General features: G+C 36.6%; 1 protein-coding gene across 18 annotated transcripts in view; it reads left to right on the top strand.

Annotated features, from left to right (window-relative positions):
• LRRC4C (leucine rich repeat containing 4C) overlaps positions 1-16460 on the top strand; it is a 485253-nt gene that overhangs the window by 434904 nt on the left and 33889 nt on the right. The window lies entirely within an intron of this gene.

Genomic DNA, 16460 nt, shown 5'->3' with positions numbered 1-16460 from the left:
TGTGTTTCAGGCGTCTTGGTTGCATTTTTCTACCTGCAATGTGGGCAGACTCTCATGGAACTTCTGTAATGTTCCTTTGCTGATGCTTTAGTGACAATCCTTTCTGGAAGGGGAAAAAGGATCTTCTCCCAACAGTTAATAGGTGTCATTAAAAGAGCTTTAAACTAGATTTGAAGGGAGAAAGGGATAAAACAGGGCTCACTAGTGAAAAGTCTGGAGGTAGCATGCCAGTGTGTGTGGGCTGGTGTGCTACCAGGTCCATCAGTCTGCTCAATGGTGTGCTGAGCACATTTGAAATGCCTTTATACTAATATACACAGCATGAACAGTGTAGTGGGGTTGAACCTGGCCAGATGCCCGGTAGCCACCAAAGGTGCTGTGTCAATCCCCTCCACAACTCGACAGGAGAGATAAAACATAAAGAAAATTTAATGGGTTGAGATAAGGACTGGGAGAGATCACTCCCCAGATACCATCATGGGCAAAACAGACTCGAACTGGGGATATTAACTGAACTTATTACTTACAAAATCAGAGCAGGTAATGAGAGGTAAAATAAATCTTAAAACCACATTCCCCCACCCTCCCACATTCCCAGCTCCACCTCCCCCCATCCAGCTGTGTATGGAGACAGGGAATGAGGCTTATGACCAGGTTATCCTGAGTTGTTTCTGCCACTGCTCAGGGAGAGGAATCCTTCCCCCAATACAGCGTGGGGTCCCTCCCAAGGGAGATGATTGTCTATGAACTTCTCCATTGTGAGTCCATCCCACAGGCAACATTTCTCCACAAACTTCTGCAATCTGAGCCACAAGAGCAAGTGCAGGATTCTCCACTGGGGACAGGTCAGTGTGGTTGTATGTACAAATCAGAGGAAGAGTCTGGAAAGCAGCCTTGCAGAATGAGATCTGGAGAACTGGGTCAGTGGCAAATTGAATATGCAGTGCCCTGGTAACCAAAAGAGGCAGCTGTGTCCTGGGGTACATAAGGCACAGCATCGTTTGTTGGTTGAGGGAGCTTATTGTCCCACTTTACACTGCAGCCCCACCTTGAGTACTATGTGCAGTTTTGGGAACCTCAAAAGAAGCACATTGACCCTCTGTCCACAGGCAACCAACATGGAAAAAGGTCCTAAGGGCAAGACTTAGGAGGAGCATCTAAAGTCACTTGGTTTGCTCAGCTTGGAGAAGAGAAGACTGGGGTGACCCCATTGCAGTCTAGTACTTCCTTGGAAAGTTGTAGAGGGGAAGCAGCAAAGGCGCTGATCTCTTCTCCCCAGTGACCAGCAACAAGACGCAAGAAAATGGAATAAAGCTGCACCAGGGGAACTTCAGATTGGAAGTTCTTCACCCAGTGGGTGGTTGGTCACTGGCACGGATTTCCCCAGGGAAATGGTCATGGCCCTAAGCCCAAGAGAGTTCAAGGAGCGTCTGGATGATGCTGTTAGTCACATGATTTAGTTTTAGGTAGTCCTGTGAGAAGCAGGGAGTTGGACTTGACAATCCTATCAACTTCAGATACACTGTGGTTCCATGAATCCAACCTCAATGTGATAGAGAATCATTTGTATTTCAGGCTTTACACTGGAAAAATAATTTACAATGCCTCAAGACAAATAGGGAAAGAAATTGAAATTAGAGGGGATGACATTGTGATATCTTCATCTGCAACATATTAAGTGAAGTTTGAACTTCTCCACTCTTAAGACTTCCTGAGAAATAGGAAGCCTAATGAATTGATGTTTCAGTCTCTGATTCCCTGCTTAAATTGTGTTTCATGTGAACTATTCCTGAAGTGCCATTTTGACTGAAGGTAGGAGAAGATAAGAGTGCTGTTTTAATATAACTTGAGATCTTGATGTTGAAAGGTAATTTATGTTTTCAGTAAGAGGCTTTCATCTTCACTGGACTCTAGTGATATTGATCTGATATCAGTACTAAGTATATATCCTTGAATTCTGACCAGATTCTGCTTCTGGTATGAATGACAAATGTTTCACATTGTCCTAGCAAATAGAACTCTTTTTGTGCATTTCTTTGGCTGGTCACTTTACAAGTGGCTGCATTTTGCTGGTCTACTTGATCAATATTTTCTTTTGGTACGTTTTAAGATTAATGGTTCTGAATTTGCAATCACTGTGCCCCTTTGAGGGTATTTAGAGTAAAGTCATAGTAGTCAATGCAGGGTTTGGTTTTGTTTCCTGTTTTGTAACAGCTTAGAAACCAGTTGTCTTCCATGATTTATGGAAAAGTCCAAACCTTTCAAATTAAGTGAAGTGTATACAGCTTCAGAATTAATTATGTTCTTAAACATAATGAAAATCTCCATTTGAAAATGAAGCATGCCCCAGAGTTTGAAAAAGAACAGAAGAAATGAGATATTCAAATCAAAACAGAAGTTCTTTTCACCTAACAAATCCCATAGCTGTGTTTAGAACAAAGCTTGTCTGTTGAATGTCTGTCCTAATGTAGTTCTAATAGTGGGCAAAACTAGCTCTTCACAGCTGGAGATTAATAAGAGTGGAGTCACAAAGCATGAACATGCAAAACTGGCAGTGCCCCTTGCTAGCACGCAAGAAAGCACCAAGAGAGCTCGAAGGTCTTGTCTTAGAAGAAAGAACCCTTAGGCAGAACTAAAGTCAATAACCCTTAACAGTCAAATAGAGATGGGACAGCAGCAATTCCTTCAGTATTTCACAAAAGGACTAAAGACTGTGACATGACAAGGATAGACCACTGGATCTCTGAAATGATCTGAGAAATCAAATATGAAAGAGATGAGCTACCAGACAGCCTTCACCTGCATTACTGAATGCCATTTAAATTACTCTTTCCACAGCTGATAACACTGTTTATAATAGTTTTCTTATGTTTCATATTCTTTTTGTTTAAACTTACTGTGTGAAGTCCTTCTTTCATTAGAAAATGGTTTAAAAGCTGGTCCCCTTAGTGTGTCAAAATGCTAATGATTCAGCCTCTCAATTTGCTTCTTTCTTTTCCTCATCTCTGTAGGGTTGGGCTTTTTTAATCTGTCTTTTTTCCCCCTCTTATTTTTTCTCTGTTATTATGTAACTTCTTTCCAATTATGCTCCTCTTAGTTTGAAAAATTATGATTTCCCTTTTCCGTTCTGAATTTCTGTTGTGATAGGTAGCAGAAAACTGGTCATCTGATACTGAAGGAGAACAGTTTGTGGTATTTACTCCTAGTAAGACTGGATGTTCAGGTACCTTCCTCTGAATATTGTGGTTTCTGTACTGTTCCAGAATTATGTCTTGCAATTTTTAACATTTCCTTTAATGGAAATTTTGCATTGACTACAGTAGAATAAAACTGGGTGTGGAAGAGTTGATCTGAATATCAAATCGATTTTTTTTCCCTTATTCCCTTGACATATTGGGGATTTGGAAGATAAGAGTTGTTGATTTGGCAATATAAAATTGATAGATAAAAAAAGGTCAGCTTCAAACTGCTTTAAACTTTTACTTGCAAAAGAGAACATATTCAAGCAGGGTGAATGGGAGGGAAAGAATTTACTCTCAAATGCATCAAGTAGATCACTTTTTATTGAGGTGACATCTGCATCTGCTCTAGAAGGTGAGATCTCTGTGAGAAATTGTTAACATACCAGAGATCAGATGCATAGCATCTTTTGTTTATATCCAGTGTCTGATGTAATATTTATTATGAAGCTATTGAAATCTGAAAGATTGAAGGACTGAAGATTGAACAGTCTGGATTAGGCACTATGACTATTAACAAAGCAAATGAATACACCTTACGTACACAAGGTGTCTGACTGCAGCTGGAACTTCCCAGGACATTTAAATCTACCCAAATAATCTACCCAAAAAATCTACCCAAGGTAGCAGGGATGGAAGTTATTCTTGTGGAACCTCATAAAGTGATGGGAAGGAACCGAGTTCATGTCTATATGGCCTTTGAGCAAGAGCACATTGAAAGAAATGTGCATGAGGGATGTGAATGAAGCATACTTGTAAGGTTAGAATAGAATGGTGATTTATGGTGGATTTAGGGGTTTGTTTTTATCTTGCAATACTCTGTTTGCTTGCTTTACATAAAGCAAATCTCAAATTAATCTCAAATTTTGCTAGGTATAACTTTTTTCTATGTAAGCCTATGTTATGTTCAGGAGCGAGATGCATCACAGCAACACAGTAGGGCTGTCTGCAGGGCTAGAGGTAAAAGGTCAAAAAAATATGGGTGCAGTGGAAAAGGAGCTGCACCTCGAGACACCAGTGCTGAGAGCGCTTCCTGCTGCTCTGTTAATCATTATGGGAACTGTGAATGCCAAGTATCAGCCTTTGGGAAGGAATTCCCTCTGGCAGAACAGTTCTCTGTTCCTCCTGCTTAGAAGCAGATGGCAAAGAGGAAGCCCACATCACCAGGCAGACCTGGGTATTCTGCGCCTCTGTAGGCTGAAGATTGCTTTAATCCAGTAAGTCATTGTTCATTTAAGTCACACAGATATTTGAACTGACTTAGAAAAATATGAAAATTATTTTGAGAGCAATCCCTACACTTTTTATATAAAGCAAATGAGCAGTACAAGCTAGGCTGATTTTATGCCACATGGAACTAGCAGCTAACAGAATTAAACTGTGAATATATTTCTTTTATATTACAGCATTGCTTTATATTGGCCAAGTTGATTATTATACTTTGTCATAATATTATTTCTAATAGTTTTCTAAGATTGTTATGTTATGGCAGTGCCTTTGATATTTTGTGAAAAGAGCTGTTTGAGCCCAAAATAAAAGAGAGGTCTATATAATTCAGATGCCGCAATGAGGGAAGCAATATATTTCATCCTCTTGATTTACAGCTATTGACTTCTATTTCTTTTAAAACTTTTTTACTGGGATGAATACAAGAGTATTTGGCTTCAGAGTCATTCACTCCTTTAGATACATGAAGTATCACTGTACACAATGAGCCTCTGATGAATACAGAAAAATATCAGAACAAAAATGACAGCGCACTGGTTAATTTATTTAATAACCAAGCAGCACAGACTGCCCAGCTTCTCTGAATATTGATTCAAAAATGTGATTCTATAGCAAAATTTCACATTTGGAAGCAGTGTAAGTGGAAATGAGTAGGTAATTTATCTTTGCCACTTCTGTTTGATCATTATTCCAGTTTTACAAAGAAGACACAGAGATGCAGCATTAAGAAAGTTGCAGGGGGTAGAACCTCTTTAGAACCTCTTCCCTACTGACTTTGATCTGGAAATCTGGTCCATTTTCCTCATAGAAAGCTCCACTTTGAATTTATTATTGCATATATTTATATTTCTTTGAGGATCTGAGATACTATAATTGAAAATTACCTTAAAATGTCTAAACAGAGAAAAGCTCTCTTAGTTATGGACATTGCATAGAGAGAGGCAAGGATGCTCCTGTCTCCAGTCCCATACACTGCCTTGAAAATAAAATAGCACTTTTTATAGCAAGGAATTAATAACTAAACCAGAAAATATTCAGTAGCATAGGTATCCCTATTTAGTTTTGCTAGGAATACTAAAGTTTTGGCAACACGCAGTCCACTGTGTTTTGAGTTATAAGCAAGAGATCTTCCTATTTCTCCTGTCCTGATCTCTTCTAAGCATAGACTAAGCATTGCAACTAGCTGCTGAGTTCCACAATAATGATAAATGTTGTCAAATATCCACTAGTGACAAATCTGGGAGCTACCATAAACCATTCTTTAACTGCAGCTAAATGTTAAATTTAAAATTACCAATATGAGGAAGAAGGGCTCTATAAGTATAAATTGTCATTTGATACTGAATTGCTGATCATTTTAAAATGTAATTAAAAAAAAAAAAAAAAGGTGTCATGGTCCAAAAACCAAAAAGAAAAACTTGAAAAATGAGGCTTGCACACTGAATTGGATTGATCTGTGTTAGCAATAACAAATTCAAACTGCATATAAACTTTGTGAAACCATCCTGGATGGTTTAAGAGTGAAATCAATGATCATTCTTGCTTGCATCAAATTTCTTATTTACCTGATTAGCAGCAAAAGAGTAGAAAATATGGGTTTAGGTATTTGTGCAAAGCAATGATGACACCATTGCTGTGCCTCTGCTATGTCAGAGTCAGGTGATCAGAGCGTGATAGCTGATGAATCTCTTGAGCAGTGGATTAAAATCAAATGATGCTTTGCATCCTTTCTTAACTCCATGTTTGTGAAGTATGGCTTCATTGCTATTTTCTTCTGTAACACTCCCAGGCTTTTTTCCTTTTGATAGTTCTGTTGAGACAAAATGCCATTAGAAATTTTGATTCTGATGACCTTTCCACTGTCCCAGTATAAAAGGCTGATGAGATTCAAATATCAGCTGAAGTCTTATAAGAGAATATGCATAAACAAGACATACAGCCATTCACAATAGATGTACTTTTTTATCTTTTTATTTTCTATTTTTCCTTGATTAAAAAACAAGATATGAATAAGGTTTTATAAGGTGAAAAGAGAATCAGATTTTCATGGGGTTTAATCTGATGTGTGAGAAATGTAAAGCTAATCTTCTATTTAGGAGTGCTTTGCTTGAACTTATTGGCATGCATCCTCCTTTCCACTTTGCTAAATGTGTTTTTCAGCTTCCTTCATTTATGAATATGGAATATTAGACATTACTTGTCTTACTTGCTAAAGTTTCATATATTCCTGAGCCAAGTGTGAACAGAGAATTTTCTATAGTAGAGACTAATGTGGAATTTGGTGAGAATTTTGGAGTTAATACTGTAAGCTATGCTGTCTACAGAATGAAATAACAGGAAGACTTTGTTCCAGCAAACTTTAAACTGACTTCTTAAAGAAAGTATACTAGGTTCTCATAGGATATCACATTATTCATCCCTCTTTTTTAAAACTATTAATATAATCAAGGAACATATAAAAACTGATTTAGGGATCACTCAGATGAGAAAGTTTTGTTATTATAATGAGGTATATAGCTTCCACTTTTAGTCTCAGAAATAGATTTCAGCATGTTTTCCAGACATTTGATACTTTTGGTCTCTAAAGTAATCACAGAACAAACAAGAGAATAGGAAAAAGTGAACATTTTCAGAACACAGTGGACTATGGTAAACACAGCCTGGTTTGAAACCTCTTAATTCTGATGGAAAGATACTCCCTGACTTTCAAGAGGAACGTTGGAGCTTTGCCTTTAAAATATATTGCCTGTCCATTCAGGTATATGAAGATATATACACACTTGAATTTTTGTTAATTTTGCTGTCATGCTAGATTGGACAGAAAATTCTTGAGTGTTGATTAAATTGTATGTATGGATTTTGATGATTTCCACATTATTACAGGTAAAGGAGATAAACTTTGAAAGTGTTGTAAATAAGTGAAATGAATATAGGATGGGCTATTTTGGAATGCAGAAGAGCTGGGGTTTTGCTACAATACTTAAGTTTTATTTGAAAAAAAAAAAATTATATCAGTTCAGAGGGAAATTTCAGAGCCGTTGGCATATGGTGCTTAGAACCATACCTGCCACGCTGTCATTTCAAAGACATCACAGTTATTATCTCCAGTGTCCTGCAGAGGAAAAGGACAAATTCAGTCTCATTATTATACAATATGTTCTTCACTTGAAAAGGCTCCATATTCCCTAGTCATGCCTAGGAATTTGGTGCATGTAAGGAATTACATTGAACTGGGTATGTAGACAACTATGTTGATCCTTACCCTTCTCTATATATACCTTTATTAATTATTTTGAGCATTAAAATGAAACTAAATTTATGATGTTTGTAAAACTTATTAATAGTAAGTTAATTTAGATTTCTTAGCTTTATTTTACTCAAATTTTAATCATTTTTTAATGATTTTTGCTGTGTTACCTCTATGACAATTGCAATAGAAGTGTGCATGCACAGTCCATAAACAGCTCTACTTTTTACTTTCTTCATTTTCTGAACCAGAAATTTGCCATACTTCACCTTTGTTTCCCCACTTCAAAAGGAATGTAGTACATATGTAAGGATTGCTATGGTAGAAAATACTTTCTATTTCCAGTAAAATGTGGGAGGAAAAGAATGGTTACACTGCATATATCAATATAAATATTATTATATTATTTTCAAGTGTGTGATCATATTCTAGTCCTTCCGTCCCTTACATTCACCATCCATTCAGACCTTGCCTCATTCATTGCAGAGGATGACTTGAAAAAGAAGTTGCAAAGACATTTTGGGATTTTTTTTTTTTTTTGAGTGCTTGTCTTTGCAATTGAAAGAAACATTTTTGTTTGTTTGTTTTTGGTAGCTTTTAGTTAAAGTACATTGCTTGTGTTTTAGATGTAATACAATTTTCCCTGCTATTATTAGGAATTTAAAACCCTTTCACTGCGTACTCAGAACTCCCAGTATAAACAGCTGGAGATCTGCACACGGAGGGGAAGCAGACTATCAAGTTGAGATCAGCAGTGCATCTGAGAAAATAGGTTTCTTCCCTAGACCTAATTTTTTTCCTCTGACAGTAGGTAGTACAAAAAGAAGGGATGTCAAGGACTAAATACTCCATATGCCCTGACTTGTGCTGCTATTTGCATATTTTACACTCCATCAGTTTCTCTCCAAAAGAAAGATGTATGCATTTATAATATGGCATTTGGTTTAACTTGGTATTGTTTATATAAGCTAAAAGGAAAATTGATTAGCTTTCCATTTCTTTCCCCCTGCAACTCTGAATAGATGTTTTTGGTCTCCTTTGATGTACTCTTACTCTGCATTTAATCAATGCTTCTGTATTCGCTTTGTCTTGTAGTTCTATCCTTGCAGTCTTCAAGAGCCTCATCATGTTTAGTTCTTTTAAAAACCTCATGGAAAACATTGAAAACAATTTTTCTTGGAAACAATTCTGCCATCATCTTATTGATTTTGTCTGCATTAAAATGACTTTTAAAAAAATTTTATATTGCTGACTCACCCTGTCCTTCTCTTCTCCAGATATGTACAGTGATTTCCGTACACCCTCTGTCATTCTGTCTTCCAGATTGGTGTTCTAGTTAGTAATTAGTCCTTGTCCTTGTGTCCTCTAGCTCTATTTCCACTCCTTCCTGATAGAGTAGTACATTTTCCTTAAGTTTATTCTGTCCCTGCTGTTTGCACCTATGACTGTTAACGGGGTTGCACGATGAAATAGTAAGATCTATTTTAAGCTTATTCTGCCTTTACAGGAAGGCTTGTTATTAACCTAAGAGTTGTAACCCTCTTTTCCAGAAATCTCTGCAGTGAGTGGAATTGTACCAACACAACCAAATGTGTGTTCAGGGGAACATTAAAATCATTCCCCCTGTCTGGGGACACAGGAGGCAGGATCTTCCAGAGAAAGATAGAGTTGCCAAGAGAAATGGCTGTGGAACAATGGTCTATTTCCTTGCCATCTCTTCTCAGATCTTTTACTTTACTGATTACATTTAGCTAACTTTCTGAAAGCTAAAGACCCTCTCAGCTCATCTGTTTTGGCGTGATCTCCACTAATCAGTATTAACAAATCCCCCCAGGACAGGGGAGTAAAAAACAACTGCACTTATTGACTTCTTCATTTTAGAGGAGCTGAACTGTTTCCAGCAATTAAAGGTAATTTGAGTTTTCTGGGAAGTGTAAAAATTGGAGTAAGTAATAATAGTGTCTCTTATTTCACAGCCCTGCAGGGACTGAGCTGTTGCTCACTGATAGCTCTTTTTAACCTTTGTGTGACCTTCAAGAGATTTATGACTTACAGTCAGAGAAAACCATACTAATCTGGTGCCCTACTTGGTCTCAGATGTCACCTTTCGGTAAATAAAATGTGTCATCTGCTCTTCTCTTATGCCTCTGCTCCTTTGGAACAGAATCAGGAGAAATGCAACATGTAGTATTGGTATTACCAGGAGATTTACGGCAGAAATGTGAAGCCATGCATGCACAGAACTTGTTAAGCAGTTCAGGTTAACTAGGCACAAGTAGGCAGGAGCCAAGCACGTGAGATCCAATCAGACAGAACCTCAGGACAAGGAATGACCAGTGATGACATAAAGATGGTGCCTACTTACCTAGTTTTTGCTCTTGGCTATCTTTACAGTCTGTTTTAGTGACAGAGATATATGTTTCATAAAATTGTGCCAAACCTGTGTTGCTACAGGAGGAGCTGGCTCCTGTTCCACTGTAAGGAATGTGACTTGTCAGGAATTTTATATTTGGGGAGGATGATGTAAGGTGCTGAAAACTGTTTGGCTTGGCTTTCAATCTAGATTTTGGGATTGTATCATTTACAAAGAATGGGTATTCTTCCCCATCAGTGGACAAAAAAGAGTGTAGTTTCTCCCTGTCTTTCATTTTTTAATTTTTTAAATTTTTATTTTAATTTTTGTTGGTTGGTTGGTTTGCTTTGCTTCATTTTTACTTATATTACCCACTGAGAGTTATAGACTTAAAAATAGACTTAAAAGCTTACTTAATTTTTTTCTCATCATCTTTTGGAGCTCATCCCAATCTGGCTTCATCTCAAATGTTCTTGCTGTTATTGCTTATCAAAGTAGATTATTAGTAAATTTTAGGTTTTTTCAAGTGCTGCATGACATTCCTCAATATCAGAGTGTGGACTTGGTATGATGAAATAAAATAATTTTCTGGTTTTATAAAATCATTCACTAATTTTTTTTTCAAGTTTATAGCAGGGTAAAATTTGATACTTACTTGATATGACTACAATTTGACATTAGTTCAATCATGCAGTAATTGCCTTCTCCATTCTAAAGAATACAGGGGATTCTTCTTTTCTTATGTTTTATTTCCTGGTTTCTTTTCTGTCATTGTGTTCATTCATATACGTTCACATAGTGAATGAATTTGACTATTTTGGCTACTACAATCCATATGACATGGAAAGTGTTCCAATATAGCATAGAGGGAACAGGAGAGAAGCCCAATAAAATCAGAGAGAAAGTTTAAACCTTAGACCAAAGCAAACTCCTGCAGGACATTGTACCACTCCAACACATCTCTCATCTTTTGACTACAGTTCATGTGGTTTTCTGTTAAATACCTGTTTTTTATGAGCCCCAGAGCATTACCAGAAGTTCTATTGTATCAGGTAATAACTGATACTGCGAGGGTCTAATGTTCTGTTTCAAGTTGTGAGGCTTTTCAGGTGACCAGTGCTTTCCAATATTTAGATCTCTAGCATAGTGCTGCAGTCATAAGTTTTATGTCTGAAGGCTTTGATATTTGGCTTATTTTAAGTGTAAGAGGAAAAATTAGCTGCATTTTGAAACCAAGACTATAGAAAATTATTTTCAAATAATCTTTGCAAATGCATTTCATTCTCTCTGGTTATAGTGCCTATTGCACTTTGAACTCAGAAAATACCTGGACATGTACATAATTGAGAAGATTATCAGTAAAGTAGTGCTCCTTTACTCACGACCCTCACATGCAAAAAGCTGGCTATTGGGAAGCTAGAGGCTCTAAGACGAATTATGAAAAAATAAGAGGTAGTATTTAAAAATACTGTGATTTGCCTTTTTTTTCTTTTGGATGAAACAAGAAAACTTAATGTGGAAACTGTGATTTGATATTATTGTCTTAGTGGTATCTTGCTTTAATGCATGTCTGTAAATAGTGTGGTATTTTGAAGAGGAACTATGACCAGACTTGTGTGGACAATAAGCAGCAAGTGATCAATAGTGACTATATAGAATTGAAAAGAATGGGAAAGATGGAAAGCAGAAGAAAGCAAGATAAGCATCTATATTTTTTGTTAAAGAGCTCTGTGGTAATCAAGTTTTAGAGATTTGTAATTTTGAAATTTTAGCTGCTTTCTTAAGTGATATATGTAGTGTGGGAGATGCAGTTACATTGCTGCAAGCAAAGCTGCACCAGAAATATATGCTGTAGATAAGTATTTAAAAGGACAGTGGTGCGTGCATAGAAGAAACCTGACAAGTTGTGAAAATTGGAACTATATCGCTGTATCACTTCTTCCATGATATTCTGGGAACTGTGTTAAAAGGAAACAGGAATAATCCTAATGAAACTTGATCTCTTCTCTATTCCAAACTACTATTAACTGAGTCTGACTGCTTACTGCACTGGTGACATTTTTTAATCCAATGTAATGGATTCCAGCACTTGTCTGGGCAGCTGTTGAAATCCCCCCATTGATTGCAACCTATGCCATCTTTTTAGCTGCCTCTTATGCATTTCAATGATCATCTCTGCCTCCTTTTACCTCTTGTGATCAGGTGGATATCTAACAAATTTCTACTATGAAAATCACAGTTCACATTAGGCTGTTGTCTCCATTGATAATTAAATCACACGTCAGAGGAAAAACTTATTATTTATTTTCAATGTTTTCCAGGGTCTGTATGCTCATTGCTCCTCACTGAGTTTTGATCCTTTATTGCACTTACTTTTAAATCTTTGATGTTCAAACCCTCTTTCATGGATAGAACATATATTTCTTCTTATTGTCTTGTTCATAAAAGGAATTTGAAGTCTCAGCCCATAGTCTTCAAGGGAATTGAGGGACCCAATTTGTTCATTTACCACTGTTTTTTATATACACTCTTGGGTATGTCACTTAAGCTGCCTAAATGTAATGGTGTTTAAAATGAATACCATAAACTTAATTCACAGGATTATTGTGATCTAATTAATGAATCCTTTGAAAAACCCTTTGAAGTTCCCATTTATAAGGTGCTTTATTAATATGCAATAGTCATAGCAATAAGTTTATTTTATTTCCTGTGTTTCAGCCCAATGTCATATGGATTTGGTAATGCTACTTTGTTTTACTCTCCCCACACATAGAGCTTCCCTTTGTGGGTCATAACTAAGTTCTCTCACTTCTCAGATGCACCTCTAGGTAATGATTGTTTCTTGTGCATAGATGTATCAAAGAGAATTTTAAAGATTTATTATTCATACTCTATATGAATCACCGGAGTCCTTCATTCTAAAATAAGCCTCTTGAAAAATGTAGATTATTTTCTTTTCAACCTTGTCTGCAGTTTAGAAGCATGCAGTGAAAATGTGCTGTTTACAGGTGAGGGATAGATCCTTCACTGAGAGTCTTAAAGAGGCCTGAACATGTGGACTATTATTAATACTGTTTGGTACCATAAAATATTACCCCACAGCACTGCAGGTGGGATCTCACCAGAGCAGAGGGGCAGAATCTCCTCCCTTGCCCTGCTGACCACACTGCTTTGGATGCAGCCCAGGATATATTTGGCTTTCTGGGATGCAAGTGCACATTCATGGGTGCTGTTCAGCTTTTCATCCACCAGTAGCCTCAGCCCTTCTCAGTAGGGCTGCTCTCAATCCCTTCATTACCCCAGGATGTATTGACACCGGGGTTGCCCTGACCCAGGTGCAGGAGCTTCCATGTGGCCTTGTTAAACTTCATCAGATACATATGGAAGCACCTCTGCAGCAAATTGTCCATTTCAATTTCCTTTCTATATTAAAATCTACTTCGGTTTCATATGTGACAAGCATCTTATGTCATGATGTAAGTACATCTCATACATAAGTAAAAATGTGGCTGTATTAAGTACTTTTAATATCAGGATCCAAGAATGGCATCCTCATCCTGTGTTAGAGCAAAATACTGCATTTTATTTATATCTTATTTAGACTTCTAGATCACCTTATTTTCAAATTATTCCTCTAGCAAGTTGATGAGAATGAAGAACTAGGACAATTTAACAGCTGAAGTGGCTTTTCAGAAAATTGCCAAGTTATTGGCATCACTGACAATTTGCCTGGCACTGTTATATCTATTGCAAGATGACTAACTTCATTAAGGCTGAAATATTAGCTGTAGGAGGGGCAAACAACTGAGACGATCGTTCCTTACCCAGCTGTTGCTTAATCACTTCTATTTATTGGTTGAGAGAGGATTAAATAATATTTATCTATACAAATTTAGTTGACACCAATTTATGTGAGTTTATAAAACTAAAAGAACAGAATAGGCAGAACCTTTGTAATATGCCTAAGAACAATATTAGCATTACTTGAGTTTAGGGAATAAAATGGGGAAAATATTAATAGACCACCAGATAATGCACTTGTAATACTATAGTAAGAATTAGTCTTCATGTCTTTCACACTCTTTTACAAATATTGGAAACACCGCATCTGCAAACTTTAATTATATCCTCACTACTCCACTGAAAGTTAACATTTTTAACCCTAATGAAAAGTCACGTAGCAGGTTTGGGTTTTTTTAAATAAAATCTTGAACTGTCTCTTAATCTGGGGAAAAAAAAACTCATAACAAGCAGAACACAGTCTTTTTTTTCTGTATTTATATTTAATTTGCAATAATACCTCAGTCATTTTAAACATTTACTTATGTAACTGCGTAAAACACTGAGATAAGTTTGATCAAAATAAGTACAAATTCATGAAATCTAAAATTTAGGAAGTATTTATAACAGATGAGAATAAATTCTAAAGTCTACATTTTTAACCTTTATCTATATAGTCTCAACTAACAAATTGCTACTTGCAGGAGTTTTATAGTAGGAATATAGTAGGAATTGTTTTTGCCATGGGGTTCATATGATAGTTTCGCACATTGTTGTTGCCTTTTTTGTTGGAGTGATATATGTGATATTAAAGTTTTGAATATTTTTCTCAGTTTCCTGTAATTTAGGAAGCAATCAGTCAAAGAATAAACAAGAGATTGATTTTATAGTATCAAGGCTCTGATTTCTGAAAGTACTTATATAACAACATCTCTAAAATGTGCTGATGTCTGGGCTTAGGCAAAAGCATCTGTTTTCAAAATTCTGACCCTGGTAAATTCTGTGAAAGCCCATAGGGATTGAGAGACATAAGAAATACTGTAGCTTGAACCTTGATCTTTTGCATTTCTTTCTTCTAATAGCTCTACATTAAATACAAAGGAATATTTAAAATGGAAAATACTGTTGAAGAGATGATGCATATTAAAAAACAGAGAACGTGAAGAAGCACCATGCAATTGGTAGTTTAATTTCTAAGTCTTTCTGCTCTGGTTTTATTATTCTCTGTATTTAAATATTAATAGAGTCAGTGCTACTTAACCAAAGTCATTCGTATCATCTCACTAGCCTACATGGAATCAAGGCAGAATGAACTGCAGCTCTCTAAGTGAGCAGGAGATAACAATGCAGAATGACACAGAAATGATTGAATTTGCCAGCAATGTTTGTGCAATGCTTGATAATTTACCAGGGCGTTTTCAAGTGATTCAGTGGCTGGGATTCCTTGGGGGCAGTTCTCTTGGGCACTGAAACTGAATCAACATTTAAATGGTTTTACTTTTGGAGTAGCTTGGAAAAATCATAAGTAAATAGATTTTTTTTATATAATTAATACAGCAACTGCAAATCATGCAAGGATCATTTGCTTTTTGAAAGGAAAGAGAACTGTTCTCGTTTGGCTGAGCATTTTGCACTGTGTTTGTTAAAACTGTGAAGAAATGTAAAATGCAGGTTGATGGAATAAGATGAGTCCAAGTGCTCACTGATCTGGATGAATCAACTCCCCATTTAGTAAATAATGAATCTGCTGTAGAGGAAATAAATCAAGCTGTAATTGAGCTGAATTCAGAGATCTGAATTCTCCCTGTTTTGCCACTGATGTGTCTGTGTCAAGGCATCCCACCTTTCCCTGCTTGAGGTCCACTTTGGCAAGAAACAGGAGAGGCAATGACCCCTTTCATAAGAGCATCCGAGTAAATAATTTTGAAATCACAATGTGTTATTTCCATCCCTTAGGTGTTCCCTCCAACCTCCAGGAACTCCTATTGTTATTTTCCTTTGTAACATCCCCCAGATGTTTTAAAATATGACTATTAATGTTCTGCTGCAGTGCCCACATTTCAGTAGCAGAGCATAAGGAGGATTGCCTTACTCCTGTAAATGTACTTTTTCTGTGTACTTGCAGGCTGCTAGACATTTGCCAAGTTGGTGCAATAAATACCTGTGCTCACTTGAATGCTGTAACATCTAATAAAGACAGACTTTCAGGGCTAGATGTGTCTTTTCATAACAGGGAGGAAGGTGACATTTTGGCAAGGACATAGAGTGTGAGCAAGGAACAAATCTCCTGCTCTTGCCTTCTTGATTTCCTGTGTGTTATTGTAAGTCTAGAAAAAGTCAAATCAAAAGTGATTTTAATGAGACAATGACTTTGGTAAGTTTTTGGCTTCAATGAAACTACTCAGACTTCAATTTTGCCAGTTGCCACCCATGGGTCTACATTAACTCTTTTTTTTAAAAAGAACATTCTCACTCTATATAAGATAATATTATAAATAGCATATTTATGGAGTACTTGATGATTAAATGTTTTTTCCCACATAAAACCTCTGGAAGGAAAGTTATAATAATCATTTCTAGAAGCCTCTGGGGAGATAGAACCCCCAAAATGGCA

The sequence above is a fragment of the Motacilla alba genome, chromosome 5 (genome assembly GCF_015832195.1).
Source record: "Motacilla alba alba isolate MOTALB_02 chromosome 5, Motacilla_alba_V1.0_pri, whole genome shotgun sequence".
Lineage (NCBI taxonomy): Eukaryota > Metazoa > Chordata > Aves > Passeriformes > Motacillidae > Motacilla > Motacilla alba.
Note: the sequence above shows the minus strand (reverse complement) of the source record. Positions and strands in the feature narration are given on the sequence as shown.